This window comes from Miscanthus floridulus, chromosome 10 (assembly GCF_019320115.1).
Source record: "Miscanthus floridulus cultivar M001 chromosome 10, ASM1932011v1, whole genome shotgun sequence".
Lineage (NCBI taxonomy): Eukaryota > Viridiplantae > Streptophyta > Magnoliopsida > Poales > Poaceae > Miscanthus > Miscanthus floridulus.
The window spans coordinates 43,754,030-43,772,686 of record NC_089589.1 but is presented as its reverse complement, the minus strand read 5'-3'; the positions used below and the strand labels follow the sequence as shown (position 1 = coordinate 43,772,686).

Sequence of the window (18,657 nt, the reverse complement as noted above, 5' to 3'; positions counted from 1 at the left end):
CTAACACACCTCAATGATCAACGTCTGCATACCGCATGGCAGCAAAATGTGTTTGCTCGATTAATGGGTCTCCAATACAAGATCCTGTACAAGAAGGGAACCGAGAACGGAGCGGCTGATGCCTTGTCTCGGCATCACCATCTCAAGCCACTAATGGCTGTGTCCTATATTACACACCAGTGGTTGGATGCAGTGGTGCTTAGCTATCATGCTGATTCCGCGGCTACCAAGCTGCTATCACAATTGGCTGTCAACCCGAAGGTTGTTCCTCACTACTCGCTAGTCCAAGGTGTGATTCGATACAAGGGGCATATTTGGCTGGGATCCAGTAAAGCCATTCAACAACAAGTCTTGACAGCCTTTCAAGCTAGCCCGATGGGGGTCACTCTGGTGCCCCAGCCACCTACTCTAGACTGAAACATCTCTTTTTCTGGACTGGCATGAAAGCTGATGTCTGGCACATGGTGCAGTCCTATTACATTTGCTTGCAGGCTAAACCTGACCGAGCCTGATACCCAGGTCTTCTTCAGCCGCTGCCGGTTCCTACAAACTCCTAGGAGATCATTTCCATGGATTTTGTTGAAGGTCTTCCAACATCAGGTGCTGCTAATGCCATTTTGGTCGTTGTCGATAAGTTTTCCAAGTTTGCTCATTTTATTGCATTGAAGCACCCATTCATGGCCAAGACAGTGGCTCAGCTGTTCCTAGATAATGTCTACTATCTGCATGGTCTACCAACTTCCATCATTTCGGATCGCGACAAGATCTTCACCAGTCAGTTTTGGCAGGCTCTGTTTAAGGCAGCTGGTACTTCTCCCCGCCTCAGCTCGTCTTACCACCCGTAGTCCGACGGACAAACAGAACGGGTAAATCAATGCCTTGAGACCTTTGTCCGCTGTTTTGCTCACTCCTGCCCTTCTCAGTGGCATCGCTGGTTGTCACTTGCGGAGTATTGGTACAATACATCCTTACATTCTGCTTTGGGCAAGTCACCTTTTGAGGTCCTATATGGTTGTACTCCTAGACACATGGGTCTCGATGTGGACTCAGTTGATCCTGTCCTAGATTTGCAGTCTTGGCTTACTGGTCGTAGACACATGCAGGAGCTCATCCAGCAACACTTGCTGCGTGCTCACGACCGAATGAAGCATCAAGCCGACAAAGGTCGTTCCGAGCGAGTGTTTTCAGTGGGTGATACTGTGTTCTTGAAGCTATAGCCCTATGTGTAGTCTTCTCTGTTGCGCCGCGCAAATCACAAGCTGTCATTTGGGCCTTTCAAAATTCTTGAGAAGATTGGACCTGTGGCTTACAAATTGGAGTTACCACCATCATCAACTGTTCACCTGGTTTTTCATGTGTCCCAGCTGAAGTTTTCTCCAGGTGCTCAACAGGTATCAGCTACCTTGTCATCTAACTTACAGACCTTCCAAGTCCCACTTCGTGTTCTACAGCGTCGCTGGACTTTGGGAGATCATCCAATGGAGCAGGGTCTCATACAGTGGTCCCACACTCCACCGGAGTTGGCGACCTGGGAGCCGCTTGTCACCTTGCGACAGCAGTTTCCGCGTGCGCCAGCCTGGGGACATGCCGGCTCTGAAGACCCGGGGACTGTCAGCAGCTCGGGCCCGGCGGCACCTGAACAAGAAGATGCCATTCCCAGCTTGCCAACCGGCCCACTTCCAATCAGGCCCAAGAGAATCACGAAGCCCAACTCGCTGGTGACTGGCCCATCCTGGGTTAACTAGGAAACAATGTATAAGTAGCAAGAGGATTGGGAGAGAGAGGACATGAACAGAAGATGTAAAACTCGAATTCAGTTTTAATCATTCCTAGTAGTTTATTCCTGAATCTGTTCTTCCTGTATTCTGCTTAGCTTCGGCACCTTGGGTGCTAACACATAAGTTGCTAAATCATAGTAATACCGCTCTTGCCCCTTCATGGTCATGGACATATTGGCGTTGTTATCTGCCATGTCTTGAAACACCCCTTGATGCATACCCATTAAAGTTGACCAATTCTGGGGTAAGGCACCTGATATACTATTTCCTGCCAGATTTAGATGAGATAATCTTGTAAACTTGGCTATAGCTTCTGGAATTGTGCCAGTAAAGTTATTCCATGCTAGATCGAGGATATATAGTTCTGTGTATGCATCCAAAATTGTTTGCAAGTTCCCAGATAACATATTATTACTTAATATTAGTGTATTGACCCTTTTTGGCTCAAAACATTGTGGAAGTTCGCCCTCCAAACGATTATTGGCTAAGTTCAAGAGACCTCCATTAACTTCACAAACAGATTATGGAATGTGGTGAGAAAAATAATTGGAGAACAAACTCAAGTCACTAGATTTGGGGCTCCAAAATAGGATGGTAGTGGCCCTGATAGATAGTTCCTGGAGAGTTCCAATGCATAAAGATTAATTGGTAGCTGAGGGCACGTACAACGGGTCTACCGAGCCGGCTTGCATCGTCTCCAAGCGAGGGCGCGGGATCCAGATATGGTTGGCGCGATTTTGCTTGTTGCGCGCCAAGAATTCATCCGACAGACAGTCTTGGCAGTAGGCTGGGTAGAGATGCGACATCGGTAGGAGGAGAGGTGGGAGGTAGAGGCGTGCGGCCATCGACGGCGCGAGGACGCTGCGCGGGGAAGGGCCGGGGCGATGCCGGCGCAGTTGTCGTCGGCGGGCAGGCAGGCAGCCCGCTCGGGCTCCCCTATGGCATCGCGCCTTGCGCCGTCCTCGGCGACCTTGACTTCATGCACGCCGCGCTGCTTCTTCTGCCGTCCGTTCCCGCCGACGTCCCCGACCAAGCACATCAAGGCATTTCTCTCGTGCGTCGGCTTGGCCACCGGTCGCCAGCTTCCGCGTCGTAGGTGCCCAGGCCAACGGCTGGCTTCTCCTTCCGTCGTCTTTGTGTGTGCGATTGTTTATTTAGTCTGTTGTTGGTTCTGGCCATTGAAAACTTGTTTGATCTCATCTCGTGCACTGATGACTGATGACTGTTGTTCAGCTATGGCTTTCTGCAAAGATTGGTAGAATCTGAAGGTTCCTTTGATCTAAGCTGATGCTCTGAAATTGACTACTGATCCATTATCTATTTTTCAGCAATAAAGACCTACATCCACCGTGCAGTAGAAGTGAAATTCCAAAGATCTTGTGTACTCTGTACTCTGAATTTTGTCAACCATGTGCCTCGTGCGACAGTACTTGCATGGTCAACGACCTTCAATCTGCATGTTAATTAATGTGAACTCATTCTTTGATACGATTAGACACAAATGTTGCAATTATATATCATATATGATTTATACGATTAGACAAGAATGTTGCAATTATATATAAAAATATTATAATCATGTTGCTCTTATTTATCCTTGATACATTTTCTATCAAATAGCCACATAATGGTATACAAAAATTTATTTATAGTTGATCCTAGCTACATGCAAAGCATTAATAAACAGTTAGAGATGGATCCCTGTCTGTGGGTTGTATGACATGTCTTTATACCTATCTGTATGGTAGATTTGAGGCGCTTAGAGACGGAGCCCTGTCTATGGGTTGTACATGCCCTAAGGTATTTGACCAATTAGCTTGTTTGAATTCAAGTAGAGGGCTTGTAATGATGTCATGTTTTTCAAGTTTGTTGGCAATGTGCCATTAATTCCATTGTTAAAAATCTGCAAAATTTTGGTCTTAGAAAAAGTAGTAACAAACCAGTCAGGTAGCCTATCATATATAGATCACTAGTACAGAAACGGGCTTTACTCCCGGTTGGGAAACCCCTCCAGTCCCGATTTCCCAACCGGGAGCACCAATCCGGGACTAAAGGGCCCCTCCTTTAGTCCCGGTTTCTCGGCCGGGACTAAAGGTGCACCTTTAGTCCCGGTTGGTCAAGAGGCCTCCCGGCCTGGCCACGTGGGGCGGTCCTTTAGTCCCGGTTGGTATTACCAACCGGGACTAAAGGTTTCCTTTTTTTCTTTTTTTGTTTCTATTTTCAATTGATGATTCGTTTTGGTTTTCGAATAGGTTTTCGAATACGCATTCTACGCTGCTAATAATATACGTATTTTACACGTTTATAATGTTTGAATATTTTGTACAAACTAAAGTATGAAACTAACGTATATATTACATGCATATACATATATTGTACGTTATTTTATGTACATATAATATGTATATATATATATTACAAATAAAGCTTGTATTCTATATTCTATCATATCCTTGGGATAATAAATTCACTCCATTTAGTTTGGCTTCCATGTTTTGTTGATGTCATTGTAGAACTCGCCGGCAGGGTTGAGGACCTGGTCATTAAAAAAATCCTGCTATGGTCTCTTGAATTGCTTTCAATTGGTCACGTCGTATGACTTTTTCTTCAACCATAGAGTCTTTAATAAAAGTTAAAGGAAGAGTATTAATATATATATATATATGTGTGTGTGTTGGTCACATGATTACTTATATATATGAGCAATACAAGAAATTGTGAATATATGAATATATTTATATAACGTACTTTGAGGTTCTCTTCAGGAGTTCTTTTTGAGTACGCCGTGATGAACTCGCAAACATAGTATCCACAGTAGTTGTTCCCCTGTTCTTGCCTCAGAACCCACTTTTACGAGAAAAAGGATCCGGTGAATTGAAGCATGCATGGTGTTAATTGAATTATATATATAAATGTAGCTAGTACTTACTTTGTGTGCGATTACATCTAGTGGCGCTTTATAATGTTTTATGTGGTGTTCCTCAATGAAACTTTTCCAAACACTACGCCCAATAAAATAAAAAATTAATTTGGCCTTTAATAATTGTTGCAGTTAAGAGATCGGGGTATATATAGTTGCTAGAGAGACCAAATTACCCTTGGATAATATCTATCATGTCTTGGTACTCTGTTTGCTCTTTTCTTAATGAGTCTAAGATGCTCAACCGACTATTGGCCATATCGATGACCATCAATATCCAATGATTGCTGCATACGTTTTTATACACAAATATGATCGACATTAACTAGAGTCAACATATATATATGGGAGATAGCTTAGCTAGTAAGCAAATAATTGAACAAATGTTCATATGATCAACATTAATTATTTAACACTCACTTGAAGTTGTAGGGGAATAGTATGTCCTTGTTTTGTTGGTTCACTAAGAACCTCATGAGATTTTTCTCGAGTTCAGCTTTCCATCCAGGCGGGGGATTAGGGTGTTTGAATACGACATTTGGATCAACGAAACCAACATCATTATCCTGTCTCTTTCTGAGTTTTGTCATCTCATATCTACATATATAAAAATATAGTGTGAGGATATATAATTTATATATATACATATAGCTTTATATATATACACTTTAATAGTAGAAAATAATCACACTTACAATAGTTCAGGTGGCATAGTTGGTGTAATTCTAATGTTGGTTTCTAACTCTGACAGAAACAAAAGTCTCTCCCCGTTCACATGCCGCCATGTACCACTTGTTTAGCAAGTACATTTGCGTACCCAGTTCACCTAATGCCTCAGGGTTGTATAGACTCGTACTCCTCACCACGGTAGAGGATGCAGTCAATAGGACATGCATGTACCCAGACTACCTGTTTTGCTTCGTACGTAGTGACGGGCAATTTGTTATCCTTCGGAAGCATTTTCTTTTGGATTTTCAGTAACTCCCCAAATCCCTTGTCAGATACACCATTCTTTGCCTTCCATTGCAGCAATTCCAGTGTGGTACCCAACTTTTTTCTGTCCCGCATCATAAGTTGGGTATAGCAATTTCTTGTGATCCTCTAGCATGCGCTCGAACTTGATCTTCTCCTTTTCACTTTCGCATTCTCTTTGTGCGTCACAAATGGCATGACCAAGATCATTAGCAAGCTCATCTTCTACCACTACCTCTTCTTCAGCTTCCCCCATTGCAGTATCATTAAAACACCATATTCAGCAATAATGTCATCATCGTCCCATTGTTCTTCTTCACCTTCTTCTATTACAACCCCGGTTTCTCCGTGTTTCGTCCAACAAATATAGTTTGGCATGAAACCCGACTTCAACAAGTGTGAATGAAGACTCCTTGAACTAGCATATTCTTTCAAATTCTTATATATGGCACATGGGCAACACATGAAACCATCGTGTTTGTTTGCCTCGGCCACACGTAAGAAAGAATGCACGCCCTCAATGAAACCATCACGTTTGTTTGCCTCGGCCATGCGTTTGTTCAACATATATGGGCTTCTTCCGTAGGATCACTTCCTCATCAGCCGCCGTAGCCGCCTGTGCAAGAGAGTTTTGCATGTGTTCAACATACTCTTCCTCCCAGTACCAGCCTGAACATCCAGTGCCATCCCACTTAAATTAAAACAAAAAATTAGAACTTTAATCACAATCATCATGAAAATAAGTATAAATTAACCATAATCATCAAATTCGACAAAATAACTCACATTGCGATTCGGACACTTATAGAAGATACGGCCTTTGTTGGGACACTCCTTCCTCACCCGGTACTCCATCACAATCTTCTCCTCGCACTTGCCGCATGCAATAAGAGGAAGGTCCGGCCTCAGTCGCTTTGGAACCCGATGAGAGGCCGAGGACCCAGAAGCAGTTGTCATCTACTCTCTATACTCATTTTTAATATAATATAAATTTCTTATTTTATAAACAAATAAAATAAAAAAACTCTAAAATTCTCTATATCTCTAAACCATGAAGTTTGCTTGCATTCTAGAAATGAAAGCTGAATACTAGTTTTGAATAACTACTATAACCTTCCTTCATCCAAATATGCAAACTTTAAAGTGATTTTGAGCTTAAATGGCTTACAAATAAAAAAAATTCTATCATAAAAAACCACATATATCTAGTCTACAAAATGAGATATGCTACTGATGAAATATGAGAGTATAAAGTTGATAACCTTTATAACCGAAGAATCGATGGAGGAATCAAAGAAAATCTTGTGATTACCGACGATGAGGAAGAAGAGAGGCCGGCGATGAAGCAAGAAAACAATGAGCTCGAAGTGGCTCGGGCTTGGGTAGGAAGAAAGGCTATATAGGAGGGGACCTTTAGTCCCGGTTGGAGCTACCAACTAGGACTAAAGGTCCCTTTCTAGTCCCGGACAGAGCCTCCAGCCGGGAGTAGACTTTTACTCCCGGTGGGAGGTACCAACCAGGAGTAAAAGTTAACCTTTAGTCCCAGTTGGTAGCTCCAACCGGGACTAAATGTCCCCTGCAGCAAAAGCCTGCCGTAGTAGCCGTTGGGCAGGGACCTTTAGTCCCGGTTGGAGCTACAAACCGGGACTAAAGGTCTCTCTAGTCCTGGACGCGAAAAATACCGGGACTAAAGCCAAATTTCGAGGCGGGATCAAAAGTCGTTTCTCTACTAGTGGATGTGTTTGACATAAATAGCTCATCTATACTGGCTTGCGACTGCAGCCAAGCAGGATACCGAGGACCCATCTGGCACGATGTAAAAACTGCTGTTTCAAGTCTAAACGTTGGCATCCATTCTGGATCCACCGTGATCTTCAAGGAATTACTTGACAAGTCAATACTCGTCAAGTTTGTAAGGCCAGAAAGGTGATCTTGGGTGATCACCCCGTCAAGGTTGTTGCTGCTGAGGTCCAGGTTAATCAAGTTACTAAGAGTACCGATCTCAGAAGGCAAAGATCCAGTGAGATGGTTATTAGAAAGATCAAGTATGCATAGATTATTTAGCTTATGGATATCAGATGGCAGATGTCCTGTGATTTGATTTCGGGAGAGATCAATTATGATTAAGTAGTCATATCGCCCTATATGATTTGGTAGCACTCCACTCAAGTTATTGCTTCCCAGATAAAGTCGCTTCAATTTGTTGGGGTAACATTTTGGCAATCTCCAAAACAACTCTGTTATGTTGCCATCGTAGTTACTGAGACTGAAGTCTATGATTTCCAAATTGCACAAATTTCTCAAGTTCGGTGTCATGATGTCTATGCCTCCACCACTATCTGAAAGAAAGAGGAATTGGAGGGACGTCATATCTCCTAATGCATCAGGAATTTTACCATACAAATTAGTTCCAGAAAGGTCAAGATGCTGGAGGCTTGTCAAGTTCCAGAACCAACATGATGTAACCGAGTGGTCAAAGTAGTTCCCGAGGAGTTCGAGCTCTTCAAGGTCTGTAACATTAAGGTGTGGGATAGATTGGTTTGCACTTGTAAGAGAACAACCAGGAAGACGAAGGACCTTCAAAGAAGGAACCCTGTTGACCACCAGAGACCAGTCAACTATCCTGCTGAGGTTTACAGAGGCCATATTGAGGTATTCTAGTGGCAGATTTGATAACCATGATATATCAGTAGAGTACAAGTTTGGATCCATGGGAATGGGATGGCGTCTGTATTGGGTGAGAGATCAAGGTAGTGCAGCTTTGACAGATTTCCCAACTGAGGTGGCACCCTCCCGAAAAATGGCATGCCGGAGAGGTTGAGATACCGCAAGTTCTTTAAAAGGCCCAAGAATTCTGGCATACGCCATGCCGGCCCCGAAAGGTTGTTCCAGCTGAGGTCAAGATGCTCAACATATTGCAAGGAGACCAAGGATGGACTTCTCTGGCCTCCCAAAGCCGCATCCCAATAAGAATCTTGGAGATCATCGGCTTGCGGGTTGCGAAGCTGAATCGCCAAAACGTGGCCGGTGTGGTTGTTGCACCGGACGCCTCTCCATCTGCAGCAGTCTTGTTCACCTTGGTTCCATGAGCCAAGGCGCCCAGCCGGGTCGCTGCTGATGGCTTGCTTGAACGCCAGCAGGGCCTCCCTCTCGCGCGTGAAGCAGCTGGAATTAGCTGTTCCCGTGCCATTGTGGTATCGGTGGCGCGGCGCCAGTAGTGCGTCTGAGGTCGGGGAGAAGGAGAACATGGTGCCAGCTGATGCTACGATCAGGAGCAGCAACAACATTGGTCCTCTTGGACGCATGATGTGGGTGTGGGGGTTAATGGAGTTTCGATCTCTCAAAGCTTAGCGTAAATAAAAATGTGTGTGTGCACTACTAGTGTTGGATGCCTGCAATATTACATTTTTAGCTTGTACATGCATGTGGGTTTATATTTAACATTCAAGCTGCAACGTAACTGTCAGTTTTGTACGTGCTTGTGGAGTTGGCTGACGCGACGCGACGTTCAAGATAGGAAATGGCGATAGTTTGCCCAGGACCTCACGCTGGGGATCACGCGTTCGTGGCAATGACGACGTGCTTTCTCCGTCGCCAGGGAATTAACTTTCACCTCCGATCCGTCCATGACCAGTTCACCACACACGGCGACGGCGTGTCCCGACCGGCACGGTACCAGTCCTGCTCTTGTCCATCATTCCATGTCGGCTTCGTCACGCTGCCACGAGTCGAAGAGGACCTGCTGAGTCCTTGCATTGGCGATGCCTAGTAGCTTCAACGTGCCAAGCAGCGAGGCCCTGTTTGGATGGAAGCCTGGAGTACGACAAAAAGTGTTGCATGAAAGTTGTCTGGAAAATCGATGGAATCTGTCTGGCCAGGCAAGTTACAAGATAGTTCATTTGGTTGGAAGCATATGCCTGGAAAAGCTAATAAAAGATACAGTACATATTTAAAAGCTAATGAAAGGTATAATACCATATTTAAACATACACGGTTATGGTTATAAATAATAATAAATAAATAAAAGCATCCATATTTTCTCAATTAATAATATATTTGAAATTACAAATAAAGCTAATAGATTTCCTAGCTATTTAAAAAAATGTCTAAGGAAAGAACGTATGAGGAAGAAAGATAATTATAATTATACTGCACACATTATGCTAATTTTAACGTGAACATGATCAACCGAGGGGAGAAAGACTAGAAAATATAAAATATACAAAAAGTTTTTACTGAAAAAAGAAATAGAATATGCCTGAGAAGTTTAATAAAAAAGAAAATATATTTTCTTCTATATAAAACTTTAGCATCATTCGAGTAATATATATTATTATAATACAAAAATAATATAAATAAAACCTTTAATAAAGTAATATAAAATATAAATACTTTTAATATTTTATTTTCCTAATAATTCATTCATATGATTAAGGAATAAACAGAATAAAATGTACTAAATGTATCTCGGTTGCACCTATCACAGATGAACAATAGGAAATAGAAATAAGAGTCTCACTCATTTCATCAAGGAACTATAGCGTACAACAAAGTAATATAAACAAAGGAGAAAAAAAAGCACTGAACAGTAGCCCACCCAGGCAACATCGGCGCTGCACTCAGGCGCTCGTTTTCGGTCGCCTGGCTGAGGCAGCCCCTGCCTGGCCCAGTCAGCTATCCAGGGTCCCAATCCTAACCAAATGGAGCACAGGCAGCACCAGGCACCTCTTCACCAGGCAAATTTGGTCCTGGCTTTGAACCAAACAAGCCCCGAATGCATGGCGCTGCCGGTGCTCATATGTCAGCCCGTTATTGGCCCCGTTGGGGACAACAACATGTAGGTGAAGCCAGATGGTATATATATATACTAGGACGGTGGGCGCGCTTCGCCGCGCCCGTTTTTGCTTCGCGCTAATGGCAGCAAGCGGAAGCTAGCAGGCTGTTCAAATGTGCATGCAAGACCGATTAAGCACTTGACTACATATGTGATAAGACTAATTCATCTATGCTTTACACAACCATTATGAATAATTGACTATATTTATATAGTCCCAGCGATACAATAGGGTGGCGTACAAAACAGTAGAAAATAAAATTTGCAATGCAGAACACTAAATTAAACATAAATAAACTACAGAGACATTAGTCCATTGTATAATTTAGATGAAGATTACAGGAAATGTGGTTACTCTTGGACTGAGTGTTGGCAAAAACATCATATAAGACCGTGTCTATTCTTCATCAAGCGACCTAGTAAGCCATTAGTTCCAGGTCCCATCTGACAATGACTTGTATCCTCTCGTGCAAAATTGAGTACCTTGTTAATGAGGTTAGTCTGCAGAAATTTCATTCACTATTCAAGGAAAAAAAGGTTATCGTTGTAAGAACGGTTTCATAAAAGAGAAAGAATGAGTCAATGATAACTCTGAACTGGTCATAGCACACAAACTGTACCTTTTCTCAAGGATTGGATTCCACAGGTCAGTCACTAATGTTATTACATTAAATTGCATCTAATCAATTCCTAAAATGAGCGTGTACAGCTAGTCAATATCCATGTCTGATTTCGTCCTAATGAGGCACAAAGCAGGAAGCACCATAATTATTAGATTAGTGAATGAGAAACCAAACCACTATGTGTTTTTAAAATTTCTTTTATATTAGTTGGACAAAAAAAAGGGTCATGCAGCCTTGCTCCATGCCCAAAAAAATGCATGGTTGATAACCTGTTCTGTTCCACAGCTAGATCCATGACAGAACTCATAGTAACTAATTCTAATTAAAATGTATCATAAGGTGTTATGAGATAAATTATATTTGCTCAGAACAGAAAATGAATATAAAGTGCAGGTAAATGTAGTACCATAGGAAGGCATGACGATGCCGATGCAAGTAGCGTTTGGCTTGGCAGCAATATTGTAGATGCCATTTGAGGCCACACCCTTCCTTGGAAAAATGATGTACAATTGTCCAACACAGAACTATCTTTCTGCTGAGTACTTTGGTAATACAAAACTACATAAGTTATCTCAGACTACTACAGGCCAGATATGTAGCTATCTCAGGTGCATCAAAACAGAAAAAAGGAAAAGTCTTCCTTTTACTGAATAATCATTTGGATCAGATAAACCAAGAGCGTAACCACAAAAAATGGCAACCTATGTTAAAGATTTAAGAAATGCATGATCGACAATTACAACATATACAACAGGAAAATGTTACTTACCGAACTGTTGTTCATCGAATACCAACTATCCAATAGAGGTAAGCTGGAAGGCACAAAATCAAAATTGCAAGGGTTTGACGCGCAAATTTGCTGAACAACAGGTGCCAGCACAAAAATATATTTTGCAGAGATTTTAAACAGGCAAAGTGAGACCATGAAGCAATGGACCGAGCAGGTAACTGGTAGCAAGATGGCTTGCATACCATATGGATGAGTTGTACATAAGCAAAAAATCAATGGACACAACCTAGGAAATCAGATGAAACCATTATTTGCTAAAATATTGGAGATAACTATGTGCTATGCAAGTAGGAATTAATTGGGAAAAGAGATGCTGGGTCATGTCCGCAATGTATGTGAATATGGAAATTTGCGCCGTCAAATCTTTAATATGTGGGCTTTAGATTAAGCATGTACCGTGGAGACTGTTGATGTCTAAATTTCTGTTGATGTCTAAATTTCTGCTGACAAATCTTTAATCTGTGGGCTCTAATTAAGCTTGTAGCATGGAGGCACTGGGCAATGGATTGCCATCAGAACTCAAAATATCGTCACCAACACTGACAACCCCTGAAATGCATTGAAAATTGAATCAAACATGCAGATATGAAGCATCGTCAAAATGAAAGTTCAGAACACACAAGCAGACCAAATTTTTTTTCAGGAAAAAACATGTTGGTTAAATTTTATTTCCGCAAGAAGATAGATAATACAACAACATAAACAAAGGTTGGCCAGTCCATGTCCCAGAAAATAGCAAATTGACATGGCCTAAATTTCAGAAAACACATTGATGGCGTGTGAGGAAGGCTGCCAAAAGTTTCCTCTGTCTGTCCATCCGCATTAGGAGCCTGCAGATTTCACATGTAGATACGTGGTTTGAAGTAGCACTCATGTAAAGGAATAGAAAACATCGTGTTGTAGTTGTTCACCGGAATAGTCGCTAATAACGTGGAGGATATCGCCCTCCGTGACCAGGCCAGGCTGCAATCGGACGTCACGGCCGTGAGGCCCGTGACAGTGGCGCCCTCGATTTCTTTTTCCTCCAAACACCTCATTGGGGACGTCCAGGTGCTGCAGTGGATGGCTATCACCTCGAATGCGCTGTCCACCCAGTAGGAGCAATCAGAGACAAGCCGAACCAAATTAGAGAGAGGGGGAGAGTACCTTGGTTGGAGAAGGCGAGGAGGCTGGATGTGGAGCCGACTGCTGCTCCGTCTAGGGGAGGAAGATAGAGAGGGCGACCTGATGCGTAGCAACGGGGCCACGGATTACAGCAGCGGCCGACGGCGAGGCAGACGGGGGCACCATCTGCGCGCGCTGTGGAGGCAGAGCGGTGGCAGGCGTGCAGGATCCGGCGCCGGCACGGATGGAACACGCGGAGGTGGCGATGGCGAGGTGGCTGGGCGCGGCATCCGGGCACGCGGTTGCCGGGGGAGAGGAAGAGTAGGATCGAGAGGAGAGGCGGAGACGGCGAGGCGCGGGTTTTCTTTGGGGCTTTGGGGGAGTGAAAGAAGACGACGCGGAGGCTTCGAGGCGCTGCCAGTTACTTTTTTTTTTGTCTAATAAAGGTTGTAGACGTGCGGGCCTGAATGAACCCTGAGAGAGCAAATGCAGGCGGGCACACGCACGAGGCACGTGGAGATGGCTGATTGACGAACAGTAAACAGAACAGTGGTTGAAGCGCTCTCCTTGTGCCAATTCCAGGCGAGCACGTGGCAGTGAACAGTACCAGGGGCGCTGAGAATGCGCCGATTCTAGGAGCTTTATCGAGTTTAATATATGCAGGTCTATCTCCTCGTCGGTAAAAAAAATTGGGTGGGATAGTTCCCTCTGCCCACGGTGTGTTCCATATGCTACCGTTGACTGGTGACACGTGTCATCCAATTTTTTCCCTCGCCATGGTGCTCGAGTCCGCGCCAAGCAAAGTGTCCGGACTACGGGTCCATCAGGCGTAGGAAGATAAGGGCAGTCCCAACGAAAGAAACTAGTAGTTTCTATAACATAGGATATCGTAAAAAAAAATACTATTTTTCAACCCATGGTTTCTATGAGTAATAATTATTTTCTCTTTCTCTCTCCTAACTCTATCTTCTTCCTCCAATGGGAGTGCGGCACGAGCCCGCTAGAAACTGGTGGTTTCTCCCCAATGGCGATTTCATGGTTTCTTGGTGCATTGGGTCAAGAGAAGACCTAATTTCTTCTTGAGAAAACCATTTGTATGATTTTTTGCTCTCTTTCTTTATTAATTACGTTACCATGTTAGCGTTTTGCCTACGTGGCAAATCATTTAATGAGAATAGAAACCATCATCAATACATCATTGGGACTGCCCTAAGTGGCCTACATGACCATCGTGGGTACCGGACACTGCAATAACATGAGCTTTCCGGGATCGGTAAAAAAAAAGAAAAAAGAAAAAAAAAAAAGGAAAGATCAGCCGCCGCAGTCTGCTAGAACGCCAAGAACATGAAGCAGGGAAGATGAACAGTCAGACCATGCATCCGACCCTCAAGTGGGTGACGGTCGTCAAATGAAGCTAGTGCAGCCATGGGATAGGTCTAAATGGGCTATTTTTTACTGGGCTCCAAATACACATAACGTTTGGGCTTAATTAGGAGAGGCTAAATAGCTCTTAAGTACATACATATACTAACTATGTATAACAGAGAGATCACTACAGCATTGGGGTGCCAGGCTGATGGAATTAAACTTAATTGCGCTAGCTAACCGAAACAAAATGAGAAATTAAACTGTGGAGTCACCCCTAGCCTCTCACCCTCGCTGGGAGTTGCGCGGGGAGAGGCCGAGGGCTTCCCAAAGGAGCAAGCTAGTCGTGGGAGGGTTCCCGGAAAGGGAGACAAGGAATAAATGCGGAGTAATTGCCCATTAAATTACCAAAAAAAGGGCAGATGATCCAACCGGGACTAATTCTTCTATTACTGCCGGGCCAAATCCTGGCCGAGACTAAAGCCAAAGATGGAAAGTATGTTCTCTACTACTGACTTCAACAAGCCATGCTATAAATTATGCATGTATCACGTTGTGATCTGGGACAGGTTTCTTAGGTACTGCAAACGGAGCAACAACTGTAATGGCAATTCTTTAACTTAGCTTGCTACAGGCTGCTATCATGGAGCTTTTTTTTTTTTTTTTGGATAATGGGCTGCTATGGAGTTGGAACTGCTCATTCTCCCGGCGTTGACCTGTAATAAAATTAAGGAAACTGACCAAAGACCGAGACAGCTTCCACTTACATGTCTGCCAAGTCAACGAATCTCTTCACCGACGGCATATTCCCACCTACAATATCCAATAATACAAATAGCTACAGACCATACTTAGAATTAGTTTATTTTGTTCCTTCCAGGCTCCAGCACGGCATTTGAAGGGAGGAAACCTTTGAGTAGCTTAGCTGTATAGAGTGCAAGCCAGTGCGTGCTCACTGCTCTGCTCATCACCACCACGATGCATCATCGCTCCGCAGCTGCAAGGTTGTTCGTGCTGCTCATCACGGCATCGTCCTGCAGCTTTACCAATGCGCAGCAGCCACCAGGTTTTGGTGACTCCAACTCCAACAATGTTGGGGCAAGCTGCATATGGCACGAGCGGGATGCGCTGCTCGCCTTCAAGCAGGGCGTCACCGAGGACCCGGCAGGCGTCCTCACATCGTGGCAACGAGGAGGCGGCCTCGACGAGCAGGACTGCTGCCGGTGGAGAGGCGTCCGGTGCAGCAACCGGACCGGCCATGTCCTCGAGCTTCTTCTCAGCAACGACAACGAGCAGCAGGATTTCACAGGCTTGGTCGGCCAGATAAGTCCGTCTTTGCTTTATTTGGAACATCTGGAGCACCTTGACCTAAGCTGGAACAACCTCCAGGGTTCGACTGGGCGTATTCCTGAGCACGTGGGCTCTCTCAGTAACCTCCGGTATCTTGACCTCTCTGGCATACAGTTTTCCGGCCAGGTGCCTCATCAACTTGGCAACCTGTCAAAGTTACAATATCTCAATGTTTCCTGTACGAGCACGAGCTCGACGGATTTGTCATGGCTGACACGCCTACCTTTCCTAGAGTACCTTAGTCTCGGGTCGATGAATCTCAGCACGGTAGTTGACTGGCCTCATGTGGTGAACGTGATTCCTTCTCTGAGGGTCCTGGACCTTACTGGTTGCTCCCTTACAAGTGCAAAAAAGCAGCAGCAGCAATCGCTAGCACGCCTCAACCTGACAAACCTTGAGGAGCTCCATCTCTCAGGCAACCAGCTAGTTCGACCACCCAATTGCATCATGTTGGTTCTGGAACCTAACAAATATCAAGTACCTCATCCTGGAGGATGCCGCTTTGTATGGTCAAGTTCCTGAAGCACTGGGAGCCATCACAGCTCTGCAGTACCTTGATCTATCGCATAACCCAATCAAAATGCCCACAGCAACCTTGATGAACCTTTGCCACTTGTGGTACCTGGATCTGGAGGGGTGTTCTTTAAATTGCAATGTGACTGAGGTAATTGAAGGGTTACCGCAATGTTCGTCCAATGGATTGGAGGAACTGCATCTGGGTTCAGGTCAATTGGTGGGGACCCTACCAAATTCCATGGTGCACTTAACCGGATTAGCTGTTCTTGACCTTAGTCACAACAATATTACTGGACCTCTACCAGCATTTATTGTGAATTTTACAAGCTTAAAGACCCTCGACCTCGCTTTCAACCTCTTCACTGGAGGCGTGCCACATGAGATTGCTGGCATGTCAAGTTTGATCAAGTTAGACTTGTCCAAGAATGATTTACAAGGACTGATCACGGAGGAACACTTTGCTGGTCTAAACAGCTTACAATACATAGACTTATCTCATAACTCTCTGAAGATTGAGATGAACTCGGAGTGGCAGCATTCATTTAGACTGTATTATGCAAGCTTTGCCACTTGCCAAATGGGTCCTCTTTTTCCTGGATGGCTACAGTGGCATGTGGATCTTTACTATCTAGACCTCTCACGCACAGGAATAATTGATACTCTTCCACACTGGTTCTCTAAGGCCTTTTCAAAAGTTCAATATTTATACATTTCTGACAATCAGTTCGGTGGAAGTTTGCCCACAGATGTGGAAATGATCTCTCTCTGCTGGAAGTTCTCGCTCTCGATTCCAACCAATTAAATGGTCCAATACCACCTTTGCCCGAAACCTGACGGACTTGGACCTCTCAATGAATTCCTTGTTTGGACCCCTGCCCTCTGATTTTGGAGTTCCAAAACTGATACACCTTTTCCTGTTTTCTAATCGATTTACGGGTAGTATTCCAGAATCTATTTGTAATTGTGAGCAACTGATGATCATAAACTTGGCTAATAACTTCTTTAAAGGAGAATTTCCCAAGTGCTATGGGATGACAAGTATTACAACTTTGGAGTTAAGTAACAATAGTTTGTCTGGCCAGTTCCCACCTTTTCTGCAAAATTGTACTAAGTTGACACTCCTGGATTTGGGAGAAAATATTTTCTCAGGCAGTTTGCCTGTCTGGATTGGAAACTTCGAGAGACTAAGATTGCTACGGCTAAGTCACAACAAGTTCTCTGGGAACATTCCAACTGGCATCACAAGTCTTAAGTGCCTTCAGTATTTGGATATATCAGACAATAATGTATCTGGTTCATTGCCTAGGAACTTCATGGATTTCACTGCAATGTCACAGAGAAAACAGCCAGGGCAGTATACACGGGCCTTCTTTGACTATCCCAGAATAGTAGTATATCTTGGTATTAATTTGACAGAAAATACAAAGGGGCATCAATTTAACTATGATCCGAGCGTGATGATTATTCTTATGGACATGATGAGTATAGACTTGTCTTCGAACTACTTGACTGGTGAAGTTCCCTATACTCATCATGTCAAATTTGAATCTCTCGCGAAACCACTTCAGTGGAAATGTACCCAACAAGATTGGGACAATGCAGTCACTAGAATTCCTTGACCTCTCTAGGAACATGCTTAACGGGGAAATACCCACAAGTCTATCGAATTTGGCATTCTTAAGCTATATGGATTTGTCGTACAACAATCTAACCGGAAGAATACCATCCGGATCGCAGCTTGACACCCTCTATGCAGCAAATCCCTCCATGTATACCGGCAACATCGGCCTTTGCAGGCCTCCTCTTGAAAATAATTGCTCAAGCATTGATGCACCAAAGCAAGGTCACTCAACAAAAACTGAAGATGGTCCAGGGCTAGAATTCTTCTACATTGGACTTGGATGCGGATTCGTAGCTGGAATCTGGGCAGTTTTCTTTTCTCTGTTATTCATGAAACGATGGAGAATTGCTTATTTCCGCCTCTTCGACACGCACTGTATGACAAAACATATGTGCTTGTGGTTGTTTATTGGGCAAGACAGACAAGGCAGAGGCAGGCAACCGCAACTGAAGCATCAAAAAGCAACTATGGTTGCCAAAGCATGAAGTACAAGACTTATAGTGAAGCAACATGAGGATTTATGCAACTCGGGTGTAATTGAAGTGTTATGTTTTAGTAGCAGACAAATAATAGAACCTTCTGTACGTGCTTTTGTACTGCTATTCATGGTGAACCAGATAATTGCTATGGTAACCATCCACATTGTGTAAATTTGTAATATACAGTACCTCGACCTACATTCAGTTATTCAAATGCATAGTTACTGGGTTACCAACATAGTTCCCCTGCAAATTTTGCATACCAGCGCAGAAAGCCTGAAGCCTAATATTGCGTCTCAGATGAC

At 43.8% G+C, this 18,657-nt stretch overlaps 1 pseudogene; it reads left to right on the top strand.

The window, feature by feature from the left end:
• Positions 1-15,364: 15,364 nt before the first annotated feature.
• On the top strand, positions 15,365-18,621 carry LOC136488505 (receptor-like protein EIX1; annotated as a pseudogene).
• Positions 18,622-18,657: the final 36 nt, after the last annotated feature.